This window comes from Mustela nigripes, chromosome 6 (genome assembly GCF_022355385.1).
Source record: "Mustela nigripes isolate SB6536 chromosome 6, MUSNIG.SB6536, whole genome shotgun sequence".
Classification (NCBI taxonomy): domain Eukaryota; kingdom Metazoa; phylum Chordata; class Mammalia; order Carnivora; family Mustelidae; genus Mustela; species Mustela nigripes.
In genome coordinates, this window is record NC_081562.1 from 73,032,912 (window position 1) to 73,050,514 (window position 17,603).

The 17,603-nt window shown below is 37.3% G+C and overlaps 1 protein-coding gene across 7 annotated transcripts in view; it reads left to right on the top strand.

Moving 5' to 3' along the window:
• Positions 1 to 17,603, top strand: part of BICD1 (BICD cargo adaptor 1) — a 222,743-nt gene that overhangs the window by 61,487 nt on the left and 143,653 nt on the right. The window lies entirely within an intron of this gene.

Consider the following 17,603-nt stretch of genomic DNA (forward strand, 5'->3'; position numbering starts at 1 on the left):
AAATAAAATAAAATAAAATAAAATAAAATAAAATAAAATAAAATAAAATAAAGAACACGGGCTTTGCAGCAAATCCCAGCCCTATCTCTCATTAGCTTTTTGATCTTGGCTAAGTAACTTAACTTCCTTGTGACTTAGTTTCCTCACCTTTAAAAAGGAAATAATAATGTTTTTATAATATGAAAGTTAAAAGAAGATGGTATGTATTTCTATTTCTATTTATTGATGGTTGGATATGGTTCTATCCATATCTATCTAAAAATTTTCTATTTTTTTAACCTACTGCAAACACACACAACACTAACTTTGATAAAACAAAGATAGTTTTGATAGACGTTCTTCAGTATGTAAATAATAGATATCAGACTGCGCTGAATTAGTTCACTTATATTGGATTGCCTCCTCTGGCTTCATGCTGTCAGTTACGTTGATGATCATATTATTTAGAACTAGCTACTAATGCATGACTGAGATTTCCACATTGTAGTTCTTGGTCAAACACCTTCCTCACCTTTCTGTCCTTCTCAAGGAGGGCCTCTCATTTTTGTTCAAATCATGAGAGATAAAATTTGAGAATGCACACTTCAGTTTTCCTGGTGAGAAAGTGAAGGATTCAGGGTCCCTTTCTTCTGGTGGTTTCTTGGTCCTTGTTTTCTACTTACCTGATAAGACTTGGCCTCTGTGAGCCTTCTGCTTTTGAGGACCCCAGTGTAGGACCGAGGAGTGAGGCCAGCTGAGGGTCCAGGGACAAGAAATGGAAGCCAGCAACTCGGTGGGTGGTTCTCTCCTAGACCTTGAGGAAAAGAAGATGGAAGGTGGGATGGGGCAGTCTTTGAGACTGGTGAGAAGAAACAGTTACTGGCATTTGGCTGACAGGAGCCAGGAAGTTGTAACAAAAGTCGATCACTGGTAACATTTGTGCTGAAAGGGTTTTTAGGCTCAGACTGCCTCAGCAATGCTCAGCTGTGTAGAAACGTTGGATGTGGACCAAGCACTAGGTCAGGTCCTGAGTGAACCAAAATGGGTATCTGAGAAGAATCCCAATTATGTGTCTGTCCGTTATGAGGGGATGAAACACTATTGTACCTACAAGTGAATCCTGGTCAGAAGCTTTCATTTCCATAATAGAAGTGGGCTTAATGATGAGCTCTTCTAAATATAAGGATCTGAGAGCTCAAACCACATGGTGCCATTTTTGAGACAAACTGAGGCTGAGAGAGGTTACGTGTCTTGTCCGTCAAATATAAGATTTAAAACATAATCACCCAGATTTATTCTTGATGATGAGATATTTCACTTTGAGACTGAGATCCAGATCAAGATACCTGTTCTCAAAAACTGAGTGCCCTCCCTGAGGGTGCCTCTCTACAGGAAGAATGTGTGTTCCTGCCATGCTGAAGTCAAACATGGCTCTTTGAATTGTCTGGGCCTGTGGCCTAGAAGCAGAAGCAACATGACACTTTCAAATGGAAGCCTTGGGAGTGTTTGCATGGCGTGTCCTGTTCTCTCTTCCCTTTGCCAGCATGACTGGCAATGTTCCAGGTTAGGCAGGTCTGTTAGTGTGGTCTCAGTCACAGTCACTCTTAGATGGGATGTGGTGGAAACTAGAAATAAGTCTTTACTGTTGTCTTAAAAACATAATCACATTAAGGAAGTGTGATATACAGTTTTCCTATGAAGAGCAAGATTTTGATGCTTCCTTTCCTTTATAACTTAAGATCTGCACACACAACATTCAATAATTGTTTCTTCTTTTGTGGTACCTCAGCCAGGGAACCCTCTGTTCTTATCCATCAGGAGTAGATGGTAAGGCTTATGTCGCAGCCCGTTCTGATGGAACTAGCAATACGATTGCTTCTCTTTGTTGTTGTTTGTATATTTATATTTTTATTTTTATTTTTTTTTAAAGGTTTTTATTTATTTGACAGATCACAAGTAGGCAGAGAGGCAGGCAGAGAGAGAGAGAGAGAGGAGGAGGCAGGCTCCCTGCTGAGCAGAGAGCCCGATGCGGGGCTCGATCCCAGGACCCTGGGATCATGACCTGAGCTGAAGGCAGAGGCTTTAACCACTGAGCCACCCAGGCGCCCCTATTTATATTTTTAAAATTATAATACCAAAACTGCTGGAATGAAGCACTGGGCTTTATGATAGAATTTTTCCTTCCCTTCTTGCTTCTTTGCATCAATTTTTCCTTCTGTTCTTCTGTCCTTCATTTGATATTTATTTCTACTTTGGACTGAGCATAAATGCATTCATTACTGGCTGCTTTCATCTACCTTGTGTAGTAAGTCTAGAATACCAATTACCCAAAGAAGAAGGAGTAAGTGGCTAGAGAAGCAGACAGATTATAGTTAGCATGTGTCCCCAAACAGCTGGCATCTTTGTGAGAGGGAGTGACTAGTTTGCTTTTACACTAGGTACTGGTTATATAGAGATGAAAAGAGAAGGACTCTTCACTCAAAAACCTTAGAGTCTGGAAGGGAAACAGACATGACAGCAAGCTATTTTTTCTCCTCTTCTCTAAACTTACACTTGAATCTCTGTAACACTTCAATGTGAAGATAAAAGCCCTTCCTGAGAAAAGGCAGTAAGAGATCCAGAGTCCAGAGCTTTCTCTCCCAGGCTTATAGTAGATCTGGCTGATTACACCTTCTTACTCACCTACCTGCTATTGGTCCTTCACACAACTTCAGATCTTTTAAAGGTGTGCGGAACTCCCAAGACTCAAGCCCTCTTACCTCATTCCTGTGTAGGGAGGTCCACAGTGACTAACCCTCCAGGGCTCTTGTACATCATTTGGCCCTACGGAAGGGTTTGACATGGCTAGGTCAAAGAGCCCATTCATTCCTGCCTGTGCTTACCGTGTGCCAGAATTGGGGATCCACTGCTAAATAAGGCAGACTATGTCTTTGCCCTCAAAGTGCTTGTGTTCTGTACATTAATACTGTGAATTTCCCCTGTACCATACCGTAGGCCAAGTCATCCTCTTCTATTTCTCATCTTTAATATTTTATTTGTTTGTTTGTTTGACAGAGAGAGACGCGGCGAGAGAGAGAACACAAGCAGGGGGGCGTGGGAGAGGGAGAAGCAGGCTTCCCACAGAACAAGGAGCTTGATGTCTGGCTGGATCCCAGGATCCTCAGATCATGACCTGAGTCAAAGGCAGATGCTTAATGATTGAACCACCCAGGAAGCCCTATTTCTCGTCTTTAATTATGCGTTGTTCAGTTGTTAAACCAACATTACCAGGTAGGGTTATGCCAGTTGACAGCATAATCCAACTAATACCAGCAGCATAAAATGCTGAGTTTACCACTTGCTTCTGCTCTCAGCTGGCTGGCCAGGGATCCTGCTCCATTCAGGCAGAGTTTTAAGCGACTATGAGGAACTGCATCACTCCTCGATACTAATTTCTGCTCAGGTTCCTTAAAGCTATGTCCCACTTACCTGACTGGCTGTCTTAATACTGCTGCTGAGTAGTTAACATAAGGGTGGTATCAATTTCTCCCTTGGCTGTCTGTGAGAACTTTACCTAACATGATCATTTTTATAAATATTTTCTTTAGAAACAAAGAGATGGGAGGGAAGGAAGAAAAGAAGGAAAGAAAGGAGAAGGAGGGAAGGAGAGAAAATAACCGCTAGAGAGAAGCATGCTTAGCCTAGTTTCTGCTTGTGAATTTTGCTTCTTTCTTACCAATACAGTAGCCCAAAGGTAGATCAAACACCCTAACAGAGTAATCCCCAAATCCAAACCTGATTTTTTAATCCACTTTTTAGAAATCACTTGTCACTCCTGCTTTCTTCTGATGTCCATTAGCATGGTAAATTCTTTTCCACCCCCTCACTTTAAAACTGGAGGTGTCTTCGGGCTTAAAATGAGTTTCTTGGAGGCAACATATAGGTGATTCAGAGACCTGTACCCCTGGGGATAAAAATATTATGTTTCTAAAAAATAAAAAATTAAAAAAAAAGAAATCATTTGTCACTTACTGTATTTTGTTTTTTTCTTTGAAAAATTACTTTAATTTATATATAGGTGCCAAATATATTCATCAAACACATCTCCAAGAATTTTGCACATACTTGCAATTCAATAAATATTGGAATGTGAACTCTGTAGGAATCACTTATTCCACAAATGGCCCTTTACCAAAATTTCCAGAAACAATTTTTGTATTAAGTCAAAAAACAAGACAAAAAAAACAATTCTGCTTCTTCCCACAGAGTTTTACAATAACCTTTAGAAAATAATCTTGAACAAATTTCAGTCTTGTTTATGGTAAAAATAAAAAGGCATCATCACATTTTTCTTTTGGGTATTGTTTTCCTCTATAATTCATAGGCATTCTTTGTCTATTATGATTATAACTTTAAAGTCTTAATCCACTGGAATTATTCTGTATTTTCTTCCAGTTGGATAGCCAATTGTGTCAGCATAATTATTCTGCCCTATGCAATGAATTGCCATCACTGTTTATAAAGCCATCTTTCCCCATATATTCTGTTCTGCTCCACTGATCTATCTTCTATAGTTAGGCCAGTATAACGTTTGAAAGCATTGTTGTTAACAGAAATTTAAAAATAGTAGAGATACTCTTCACTCTTCTTATTTTTCATAATTTTCATGATTCTTTCCAGATTTTATTTTTTAAATATGTGATATAAATCATTTAGCTCCAAAACCTCATTAGGATTCTAACTAGAATTGCATTAGATCTTCTGATTCACAAGCATGGAATGTATTTCCATTTATTCATCTTCTTTCATGTTTTTCTATAGTTGTCTTCATATAAGATTTGTAAAATTCCACGCTATTTTATAGCTTTTTGTAAATGGAATTTTATTTATTTGTTTCTTTGCTTATTTTTAAGATTTTGTTTATTTATTTGAGAGAGATAGCACAAGCTGGGGTGGGGGTGCGGGAGAGGGAAAAGCAAACTTCCCACTGAGCAGAGAGCCCCAGACCCAGGATGGAGCTCAGTCCCAGGGTGGCTAGGTGATGATCTAAGCATATGCTTAATCGACTGAGCCACCCGGACACCCCTGTAAATGGAATTTAAAATTTTTCTCTTTTGGGGCGCCTGAGTGGCTCAGTGGGTTAAGCCTTTGCCTTTGGCTCAGGTCATGATCTCAGGGTCCTGGGATCGAGCCGGCATAGGGCTCTCTGATCAGCAGGGAGCCTGCTCCCCACCCCCCAACCCCCACTCTTGCCTCTCTGCCTACTTGTGATCTCTCTCTGTCAAATAAATAAATAAAATCTTAAAAAAATTTTTTTTCTTTCTACCTGGTTATTATTAGTATAGAGAAAAGTGATTTTTATTAGCCCTTTATTTATTTGATTTATTATTTGTAAACATTTATTAGTTGATTGTTTTTAGGGTCTGTTTCCTGTTTTGACTATAAGAACAAGATAGGTTGAGTTTACATTGCTTTCTATTTTATTCCCATTCCAGCGAGTCAAATGAATGAATGAACGAATGAACTTCTTTTAAAAAGAGTTGGAGAGGAGATTCGACAATCTGCTCTACTTTTCCTTTTTGTTTTTTCATAAATGTGTTTCTAACACATATGAAACTTAACATCCTTGGATTCCTGCTGTCAATAAACTGGGAAGATTCTTCAATTTTTTCTTTAACTTTTAAAAAACCATTTTATTTAAGTATCTGTTTTATGTATCATGAAAATCACTTATTTGAAGTGCACAATTAAATGATTTTTTTTAAAAGATTATATTTATTTATTTGACAGACAGAGATCACAAGGAGGCAGAGAGGCAGACAGAGAGAGAGGGGGAAGCGGGCTCCCTGCTGAGCAGAGAACCCGATGGAGGGTTCAATCTCAGGACCCTGAGATCACGAGCTGAGCCGAAGGCAGAGGCTTTAACCACTGAGCCACCCAGGCACCCCCAATTAAATGATTTTTAGCAAATTTACTGAGTAGTAAAATTGTCATTTTTAATCAGATTTAGAGCATCCTAATAAGATCCCTTATGTCCATTTATAATTAATCTCTGTTCCCATCTCCACCCCAAGCCCCAGGCAACCACTAATCTATTTTTCATTTCAGTGAATTTGCTTATTCTAGACGTTTCACATAAATGGGATCATATAATATGTGATCTTTTGTGACTAGGATATTTCACTTCACATGATGTTGCTGAGGTTCCTTCATGTTGTAGCATGTATCAGTATTTCATTCCATTACTGCTAAATAATAGACTATTGTATGTTATACCACTTTTTGCCTATCCGTTCATTAGTTGTTAGACATTTAGATTGTCTCCACTTTTTGGTTATTATAAATAGCATTGCTGTGAACTTCAGATGCAAGTCTTTGTGTGGACAGATGTTTTCATTTCTCTTGGGTAGGCATCTAGGAGTGGAATTGCTGGTTCATTTTACTGTTTTTGAGAAAATATCAAACTATTTCCCAAACTGACTGTACAGCAGCAATGTATATTATATTCCTAGCAGCAATGTGTAAAGTTTCTGATTTCTGCTTCCTTAACTCTTCCCTCCCAAATGATGTATGATTTAGATATGATTTACACTGAGGTATGATTTATATGTGATAAAATCCTCGGGGACCCTCCCCCCTTTTTTTTAAGATTTATTTGAGAGAAAGGGAGAGAGAGAGTCTTAAGCATGAGTACATGGCACAGAGCCTGAGTCAGGGCTCGATCTTACAACCCTGAGACCATAACCTGAGTGGAAATCAAGAGTCAGATGCTTAACTGACTGGGCCATCCAGGTGCCCCTAAAATCCTCAGATCTTAAGTGAACAGTTCAGTGAGTTTTGACAAAGGTCTACATGTGTGTATACAACCGCTCTGTCAGTCAAGATACAGGACATTGCCACAACTCTAGAAAGTCCCCATATCTCTTCCCCTCAGCAGCAATTATTGTTTGGATTTTGATCATTGTGGATTAGTATTGCCTATTCTAGAATTTAATAGAAACTGACGCATACAGATGTGCTCTTTCGTGTTGACTTTTTTCAGTTTGTTTGAGTTTTGTCAATTGGTGTTACTCTGTTTATTCTCGGTACTTTGTTCTTTTTATTACTGAAAATATTTCAGTGTATGAAAGCACCGTATTTTATTCATCCATTTACCTCTTAATGGACATTTGAATCATTTTTAGTTTATGGTTATTAGGAACAAAGCTACAGTTGAACAATCCTGCAAATGTTTTTGTGGACATGCTTTCATTTTTCTTGTATAAATACCCAAGAATGTAATTGCTAGGTCATAAGGTAATTGTATGTTAACTACTGATGTATATCTGATATTGTCACCTTATGAAGTTTCTGTAAGAATTACAGTTTATAAAATATCTAGTCTTTGATTTTTAAAATAATTGTATAATTTGCTGATATAGATAATTTTATATTTTATGATTTTTACTGATTATTTAATTTTCTTGTATAGAACTTCTAAAAAACATTTAATCATGATGGTGATGTTTGGCATTTTTGTTTTGTTGCTGATTTGAATAGATATGGCTTTGATACATCACCATTTGGCATGATGTTTGCTTTTGGTTAAAGTCTTTATCATACTTAAATTGTTTTAAGTTTTCCCTATTATAGTTAGCTGCTGAATTTTGCCCAATACATTCTGGGAATTTCTTAATATCTTCCTTTACTTCTCTCCATTTTTTTGTTGAGATAATAAATTATGTTTATAGATTTCCTGAAAATGAACTAACTTACCATTCCTGAAACAATTCTTACAAAAGACAGAAGGTAGAAATAGGATTTTATAGAAGAGGAAATCCAAATGACCAAAAAACATAAAAAGAGGCTCAACTTTAGTTTTAATGAGGAAAATCTATATTAAGGTAACATTGATATACTTTTGTTCATAAGATTAGCAAAGAAGGTGATGATACTCAATACTAGCGAATTTTAAGAAAAGAACACACTCATATTTACTGGAGGGAATGTGAATTACTATAGCCTTTTGGGAAGACTAATATAATTATTAGTATGTGATCGAATAGTTATAATCTTGCCTTATGTTAGAATAGCCTTATAATATTTTTCATTAATTTCATACCTTACAAGAATTTGATTTTATGTTGTGTGTGATGGAGACAGTCTTTTCTTTTTTTAAGGTTTTATTTTCAAGTAATCTCTATATCCAGCATGGGGCTTGAACTTACAACCCAAGATCAAGAGATCAAGAGTCACATGTTCAACCAACTGAGCCTACCAGGTGCCCCAAGTGAGACTGTCAAATAATCAGAACATCAAGCTCTTGAGTAATAAATGTTACCCTTGATTAGCATGTAAATTTGAAATAATATTATAATAACATTCCAATTATCAGGTCATTATTTTAGTGGTATATAAACAGCAGGATTTTATATAACAACAGAGTAAGAAGTATGAGTGGCATAAATATTAAAGATTGCCATCCATAATAAATTTATAATAAAAGGGGTTCCTAGCTGGCTCAGTTGGTTAAGTGTCTACCTTTGGTTCAGGTAGTGATCCTGAGGTCCCAGGATTGAGCTCAGCCGCAAGCTCTCCGCTCAGCAGGAAGCCTGCTTCTCCCTCTGTCTGTTTCTCCCCTCCTTGTGCTCTCTCTCTCTGTCAAATAAAAAAAATACAATCTTTTTTAAAAAAGAAATTTATAATAAAAAACATATGTTCCATTAAAGTGGACAAATCCAAGACTTGATGAGATAATTTGCTTTATAAAAACAATCACTAATGTTTAATTTATAACTTTAAAGTGTAAAGTTTACTACATATACATGAAAGGTTTCTTGTATTGAATGCTCATGGCTTCTGGCAATAATGCATTATAATAGAGAATAAAAAAATGTGCTCTCTTTTTCATAGTCTTACTAGAGTAATTTAAAGAGAGCATGTGTTCTTTATTTTCCATTATTTCTTTTTATTTTATTATTTCCTTTATTTTATTCCATTATTTCCATTCTCTTTTTAAAAAAACAAGTTTTTTCTTGAAATGTGCATTTTTCTCCCTAACATACTATGTTTCTGTTTATTTAGACTTAATTTAAGTATTCAGTAATAGTATAATGTTTAGAACAGACTCAAGTTAAATCTTACCGTCCTCAATATTAATACAGTTAGTTTTATATCATTTTGTATAATGGCAAGAACTAGAAAAATCTGAAGCCCATTAGTAGGGAAATGGTTGGATAAAATCCATATCATGCATTCATGCCTTGGAATCTATTTTAATTTTTTTAAAGATTTTGTTTATTTATTTGAAAGCGAGAGAGAAGAAGGAGGAAGGAAAGGGTGAGCATGAGCAGGGGAGGACAGTATCCCTGTGGGCATCTTTTGAATCTCTTCCCTTGCCTCTGAGCATGTAAACAAATATATGCAATGTTGTGTAAACAAATGTTCACATGATTGTAAATAAATATATATGTCTTATAAAATTTGTATTATACTCCCTACATTTCTCAGCAACTTGCTCATTTCACTAAAAACAGAAGACAAAAACAAACCCAAAATCAGTAGATAAAGATCTAACTCATTCTGTTTGTTATTCATATAAATTCCAAGGCTGGGGAGCCTGGGGGGCTTCGTCAATTATGATCTGACATTGGCTCAGTGTCCTGGGATAGAGTCCTGTGTCAAGCTTCCCACTTGGTGGGGAGTCTACTTGGCCCTCTTCTCCTCCCCCTGGTCCTGCTCGCCCTCTCAGTCTCTCTCTCTTTCAAATAATTTCCTGGCTGAGGATTGGGGATGTCTGAGAAATAGTGGAAAGAATTGAGTTTAAAAAAAAAAGGAAACAAGGATAAAAACATTACTGTGAAAAGAAAATTATTTTAAAAGCATATAGATATTTATGTAAAATAATATTGCAGAACTTTATAATGATAAAATTTAGAAAGAGTACAAACGATTAGCTTAATGAATTTTTTTGCAGCTGTTAAAAATAGGGATATATATGTGTTTAGAATGTATTTTAAAGGACAATTCATATTGTCTACTTTGTGCTAATATGATTATGTGATGATGGGTGCTTTTTTGTTTATTTTTTTTAACCTAATAGGGAAGAAGAACTGAAGTTATTTCTGGAAGTATGAATTACTTCTAGTACTTGTAGTCTGTATTACTTTAATTATACTCCTCCTGGTATAGCTGTAATTACAGGAGATTTAGTCATATCTTTAATTAGATAGTAGTCTGATTGAAGGTAGGAATCACTTTTTAAGATTCTTTGTATCACTCTCAGCACTCAGAATAATTCTGATTCATAATTTCAAGCGATCACCATTGAACACAGCCCATACATAAGAATGGACAGCATTAAAGAGGTCAAAGCATGAACTCTTGAAAACAGCAGACCATGGTGCATGTATTCTTCACTCAGTCAGTGCTGGTGCTTGCCTGTTGCAACTAACTAGCTCCATCACAATGCTTGCTGGGATTTAAGTGAAGTTCCCAGGAAAAGGACAGAGAGGTGAGCTAGGTGGTGTTAAATGAGACTGATCTGTTTGCTAGGTCAGCAAATTAGTCCCTGATGTATGGGAATTTAAGATTTGATTTGATTAGAATCTGATTAACGTTGCTTTGATTCAAGGTGAAGATTACTCCAGGATATCCCATCTGGTGGACAGGCCGTAGAAATAAGCACCTCATATTAATGTTAAAAAGTCAGGCAGGTGGCCACTTGTTGGTTCTACGAAGTCTCTAACTCTACAGAAGCCTGGCAACCAACTGGGTAGCTCAGTCTGCTCTCCCCAATGCTGATGTAGGGAGTTCCTCTGTCACTGCTGTGGCCGTCCTGGGTCCTTCCAGACTGTAGGCCAGGCACCTGGGGGGTCACTCTCTTCAGCACCTTCCCACTGATGTAATGAGTAATGAGCGAGGCTCTTGTCTTACACTTTCATTTAAGAGCTTCACACTTCATTTTAGGGAGCAGAGCTGTTCTTTAATCACACAGCTCTCTACTTTTAACAGACAGCCGCTATTTTGCACTTATAGGAGGGGTGAATTTTGGGATATATAAAGTATTAACCAAAAAGAACAAGTTATGCTTCATATTTCTCTAAAGGCTACCGAAATGTAAATAGATTAGGTGATTCCATATAGCTGAGGGACCTGGCCTTGCTTTTCTCTGTAATCTCTTGGTGCCTCTATAGAAACGGTAGGCCACGCCTCAAGTGACAAAGCAGTTCTCTGTGGAGAAACCCATTTATACCGGATTCTGGATGACATTCCCACCAGAAACAATGCCAAGAATTTACTTTTATTTTAAATAAATGAGAAAATCAATATCTAGTTAAAGTATGTATTACAAAGTAGAAATTTTATATTGTTGGTATATTTATCAATCCATTTCAGCTAAAGTCGAACCTGACAGATAAATATCAATCCCTTCTTAAAATAGATAAAACACATTTTTGAGGTAAATTGCATAAAATTTAATGATATGACAGTGTAGGGGAGGAAGAAATTTTTCTCAATCTTCTTGCGGCCCCTGGCTGGGTCTGAGAATTAAACTGACAAAAAGACAGATTAACAGGAGAAAAGCATACAAATATATTTAATATTAATTTTACATGATATGGGAGCTTTCATAAGGAAATTAAACCCTGAAGAAGTTGATAAACCTGAGTATCTTTATGCTAAGTTTGATGAAGAGTGGACATTTGTGGAAAAATTTGGCTTGTCAGAGAATATGAGATTAGTGAAGGAAACTGGAGGAGATTTAACAAGGCCTGTTTGCTTCGGTTCTTCTTAGTGTCCCTTTGTCTTCAGAGATAAGGATGCTCCCTCCCTCCCTTATAGGGAAGACACCTCCCTTGGAAAGATTTTGTGACATGCTCAGGGTGGAAGATGGGGAGGAGGAGAGAAGGTCTTTTCTACTTTTGCCAATTTTTCAAACTCCCTCAGCTTAAAATTTCAACGTGTCAAGTTGCCATATTTTGAGGTGAGGTATCCTGAACCCCATCAACAGGTTGGGTAGGAAAGGAATCTAAATTTCTACTTTTTTGACTCCCAATATGCCAACTTTACTAAAACTAAGAAAATAAGCAAGGTATTTTCATAGCTGTAATACTGATTTTTAAAACGTGTGAAGATTGTGTTTCAGGCTGAAGCAGTTCGTAGCTCTATAGTGGGAATAAAGTGGACTCAACATGGAGGATTTCCCCTTGCACAAGGCAAAGAAGAAAAGCAGCAAAACCCTATATTAACCACCGAGCCTGAGTCCAGATTTGAATTCCTCCCTTCTTAGGAAGCAGCACACCCAGGGAAGTCTGCACATTGACTTCAATGCTCCTGAGCCCTTGGGTCCAGTAATCAGCCCTGCTGAGAGAACCCTGAGGATTTCTCCCTAGACCTTGCAGTCATCCACTGAGATGTGTTTTCTGGGTCTGCTTTTACTTTTTCCTCATGGATGGATATCTTCTCTGTCTTCCTGAAGAGTCTCTACTTCACTTAGCCTTTCATCTAGAGGGAAACTCGGGCTTTATAATAGGCACCAGGTACATGTTCTACTTATACAATTTTGGAGTCAGGCCTTTCTCTTGATGTTTTCTGTAGTTACACATTTTATTTCTTTATCAGATTTCCAAATATACTTTCCCTTGTGTCTTCCATTCTCTTCTGCAAAAGCTTTTCTAGGCAAGGTTACCATAGCTCTATTGGAAGTACATGGTACCCTTGGGGAATCTAAAATAAGGGCAGCACCTCGGAGATATTGTGGGTTTAGTCCCAGAACACCACAATAAAGTGAATATTGCAATAAATAGAGTCAAATGAATTTCTTGGCTTCCCAGTGCATATAAAATTTGTTTATACTAAACTGTAGTCAATTAAGTGTGCAATAACATTATATCTAAAAAAATGTTTATGCCTTCGTTTAAAAATACTTTACTAAAAAATGCTGTCATCTGAGCTTTTTCAGTGAGTCATAATCTTCTTGCTGGTGGAGGGTTTTGCCTTGATGTTGATGGCTGCTGACTGATCAGGGTGGTGGTTGCTGAAAGTTGGCATGGCTGTGGCAATTTTTAAATATAAGACAGTGACAACAGTAAAGTTTGCTGTATCAATTTACTCTTCCTTTCATGAACAATTTCTCTAGCATCTGACTTTGATAGCATTTTACTTACAGTACAACTTTTTTCACGATCGAAGTTAGTCCCCTCACAGTCACTGCTTTATCAATTAAGTTAATGTAATATTTTATTTTATTTTTTTAATTTTTAAAAAAAGATTTTATTTATTCATTCGACAGACAGAGATCACAAGTAGGCAGAGAGGCAGGCAGAGAGGAAGGGAAGCAGGCTCCCCGCTGAGCAGAGAGCTGGATGCAGGGCTTGATCCCAGGACCCTGGGATCATGACCTGAGCCAAAGGCAGAGGCTCTAACCTACTGACCCACCTAGATGCCCTAGTTAATATAATATTTTAAATCCTTTGTTGTCATTTCAACAATCTTCAAGCATCTTCACCAGGAGTAGATTCCCTCTCAGGAAACCTCTTTCTTTGTTCATCCATAAGAAGCATCTCCTCATCCATTAAAATTTTATTATGAGATTGCTACACTTCAGTAACAACTTCAGGCTCTTCTTCTGATTCTTGCTCTCTGGCTATTTCCCCACATCTGCAGTTACTTCCTCCCCTGAAGTCTTGAACCCCTCAGAGTCATCCGTGTGATTTGAAATCAACTTCTTCCAAACTCCTGCTCATGTCAGTCTTTGACCTTCCCATGAATCACAAATACTGTTAATAGGTCTAGAATGGCAAATCCTTTCCAGACCATTTTCAATTTACTTTGCCCAAATCTATTAGAAGAATTACTTTCGATGGCATCTGTAGCCTTACAAAGTGTATTTCTCAAATAAGACTTGAAATTTGAAATTACTCCTTTTTCCATGGACCACAGAACGGGTATTATGTTAGCAGATGTAAAAACAACATTAATCTTGTACATCTCCATCATATCTCTCGGTGACAAGATTCATTGTAAACAAGCAGTTGTATTTTGAAAGGATTCTTTTTTCAGAGCTGTAGGTCTCAACAGTGGGCTTAAAATATCCAGTAAGCCATGTTGTAAACAGAAGAGCTGTCATCCAGACTTTGCTGTTCCATTTACAGAGCAAACGTAGAGTGGATTTAGCATAATTTTTCAGGGCCCTGGGATTTTTGGAAATGGTCAATGAGCACTGGCTTCAACTTAAAGTCACCAGCTGCATAACCCCCTAAAAAAAAAGCCAGCCTGTCCTTCAGAGCTTCGGGACCAGGCATTGACTTTTCCTCCAGCTACAAAAGTCCTAGATGGCATCTTCTTCCCAGATCTTCTGGGTAGCGGCAGCTTCTATATCAGCACCTGCTGCTTCATCTTGCACTTTTATGTTATGGAAACGGCTTCTTTCCTTAAACCTCACGAACCACCCTCTGCTAACGTCACACTTTTCTTCTGCAGCTTCCTCACCTCTCTCAGCCTTCATGGAATTGAACAGAACCAGGGTCTTGCTTTGAATTAGGCTCTGGCTTAAGGGAATGTTGTGGCTGGTTTGATCTTCTATCCAGAATACTCAGACTTTCTCCGTATCAGCAATAAGCCTGTTCCCCTTCTTATTTTGGTGTTCACTGGAGTAGCCTCAAGAACTTTTCTTCCATTCACAGCTTGGGTCACTCTTTGGTGCAAGAGGCTTAGCTTTTGAACTGTTTCAGTTTTCAACATACTTTCCTTACTGAGCTTAATTATTTTGATCTTTTAATTTAAAGTGAGAGATGTGTGATACTTCTTTCACTTGAACATTTATAGGCCATTGTAGGGTTATTAACTGGCCTAATTTCAATATTGTTGTTTTTAGAGGAATAGGGAGACCTAAGTAGAAGGAGAAGGATGGAGAAACATCTGGTTGGTGGAACAGTCAGAACACACATAGTATTTACAAATTAAGTTCACTGTCTTATGTGAATGTGGTTTGTGGTACCCCAAAATAATCACAGTAGTTACATCAAGAATCATTGATCACAGATCACCATAACAAATAAAATAATAATAGAAAAGTTTGAAAATATTGCTAGAATTACCATATGTGACACAGAGACACAAAGTGAACAAACACTGTTGGGAAAATGACATTGATAGACTTGCTCAAAACACAAACATTTCATTTGTTAAGGAAAAAAAAAAAAAAACCAGTATCTGCAATGTGCAAATCAAAAGTATAATAAAATGAGGTTATGCCTTAGAGCCTTTTCCTTTAGGAATTCACAGCTCTGGTCTCAGGAGGTTATATTTTCTTCCTAACATTTCTGGTGTCTGCTTTGCCAATTCAAAACTCTGTGCTGTCTTCCAAAAGGTCACCCTTTGTAAACATCTTATTAAAAATTAAAACTTGTGGGTGCCTGGGTATCTCAGTTGGTTAAGGTCTTTCTTTGGCTCAGGTCATGATCTCGGGGTCCTGGGATTGAGCCCCGTGTCAGCCTCCTGCTCTCCCTCTGCTCCTACCCCCCCCACCACCTGTGCTGTCTCTTTCTCTCCCTCAAATAAATACAATTTTTAAAAAATCTATTTTTATCTTTAAAATCTTTTAAAAAGATTTTATTTCTTTATTTGAGAGGGAAGGAGAGCATAGAGGGAGAAGCAGCCTTTCCAATGAGCAGGGAGCCCAATGTGATCCCGGGACCCTGAGATCATAACCTGAGCCAAAGGCAGACACTTAACCCACTGATTAAGGAGCATTGGCTTTCTCCGGTTTGTAGAACCAGTCCCTTGTCATCCACTCATATTCCAGTTGGTAACGTTGCCTCCTGACACATTGTCCGGTGGAAACATAGATACATATTTAATTTTACTATAGCTTGAAAGGATTTCCAAGGGGGAAGTGAAAATACATGTTTCCATCTATCTTTACCCAGAAGTTGGAATATCACGTTCTACAGTGGAGTCTTGAGTTTAGGTATATTTTAGAGCTTGGAGGCAGACTGAAAGAACTAAATAGGTGTTTATAAAAAAAATCCCACTCTTTACTAATGTGTCACATTGAATGTCATGCTGTATAGTAATTCTGGCTATAAAAAGAAAATGATTATTTTTAAACTTGATTTTTTTTTCCTGAGTTAACATTTGAAATCATTGAAAGTTACTATCAGGAGTCTTTTATTTTGTGCATGTATGTACAGTAAGACAGCTTGTTGGTGATCTTAAATGCAATTATGTACAATCTTATGAAGGATTGCGTTTTAACACATCTTCAAATTCATCTAACATAAAGGGTCTATCAGAAAATACAATTTTTCTACCCACTGGTTTTTGGAACATAATTCAAAAAATTTTTAGCAGCTTTTGCTTTTATAATTGACATTTAGTTGTTACAATTCTAACAGAGCAAAACACTGACCTATGTAATTTTAGTGCAATTAAATGCTTCTCTCTATGTGTATATGTATTTCATCAATTTCGCAAAAGCCACAGCAAAACTTCGAAATCCCTGCAGAGCAGATTGTAGGGGAAAGAGTGTCTACTGATTTTTTTGCATTGTAAAACCCTGATTCTGGCAGAATTGTGATGGTAATTGCTCAAAGATGCCTTCTGTTTACTAAGACTAGACTTGAAGCTGTTTTTAATTAGCTGCTATAAATGATTAACTGCCAGTGTATGCATGTTAGATTTCTTTAAATTTATTCTATTCCAAATAAAGGAAATTTAAAGAATATCTACATTGAATGGAAAACTCATTATTAATCAAGTTCGGAAAGGTGGCAGTAAAAATCTTAATGCATCCTTTTGACTTTATGGGGAGGAGAAAAACTTGATTTTCTCTGGTACAGATGACTGCATCTTATGTTCTATTTAGTTTCCTAATTTTTTCTTATATGTAAATTTCTATTTTGAGTAGAGGATTCACTTCCAAGGAAAAGGCTCTTTGCAGTCCCCACTGTGGGCCACTGTGTATAGAAAACATTTCTTGCCATAAGGAGATTTGTAGTATTTCTATTCACACGAGTTTTAAAACTTGCTTTGAGAAAAAGGGTTAGAAATGAAGGGGAGTTAAGTGTTATGATTTATCATGAAAATTGACTATCATTCACAGAGCTTTATTTATCCAGTGGATTGGAAAAAAATCTATGTTAATTTTTCTATTTTTATAGGCCTTTATACCATTTTGCTGTTAGTTGTATGTATGTATGTATGTATGTATTTTTAAAAAGATAGGAAGCATGTGTGAGTGGGTAGAGGGGCAGAGGGAAAGAATCTTCAAGCTGACTCCCCACTAAGTGCAGAGCCCAATGTGGGGCTTGATCTCTCCATCCATGAGATCATGGCCCATGAGATCATGTCCCGAGTGGAAACCAAGAGTGAATGCTCAACCAACTGAGCCATCCAGGCACCTCTTGCTGTTAGTTTTTAAAAAGCGCAGTATTGGGATGCTGCTTAGTCAGTAGAACATATGACTCGATCTCAGGGTTGTGAGTTCAAGCCCCATGTTGGGTATAGAGCTTACTTTAAAAAAAATAAAATTACAACATGCTGAAAGGTCAGATGATGGTTTAGCATCTTGAGGTACCTGGCTTGTTCAGTTGATGGAGTATGTGATTTTGGGCTGTGGGTTCAAGCCCCATGTTGGGTGTAGAGATTACTTAAAAATAAAA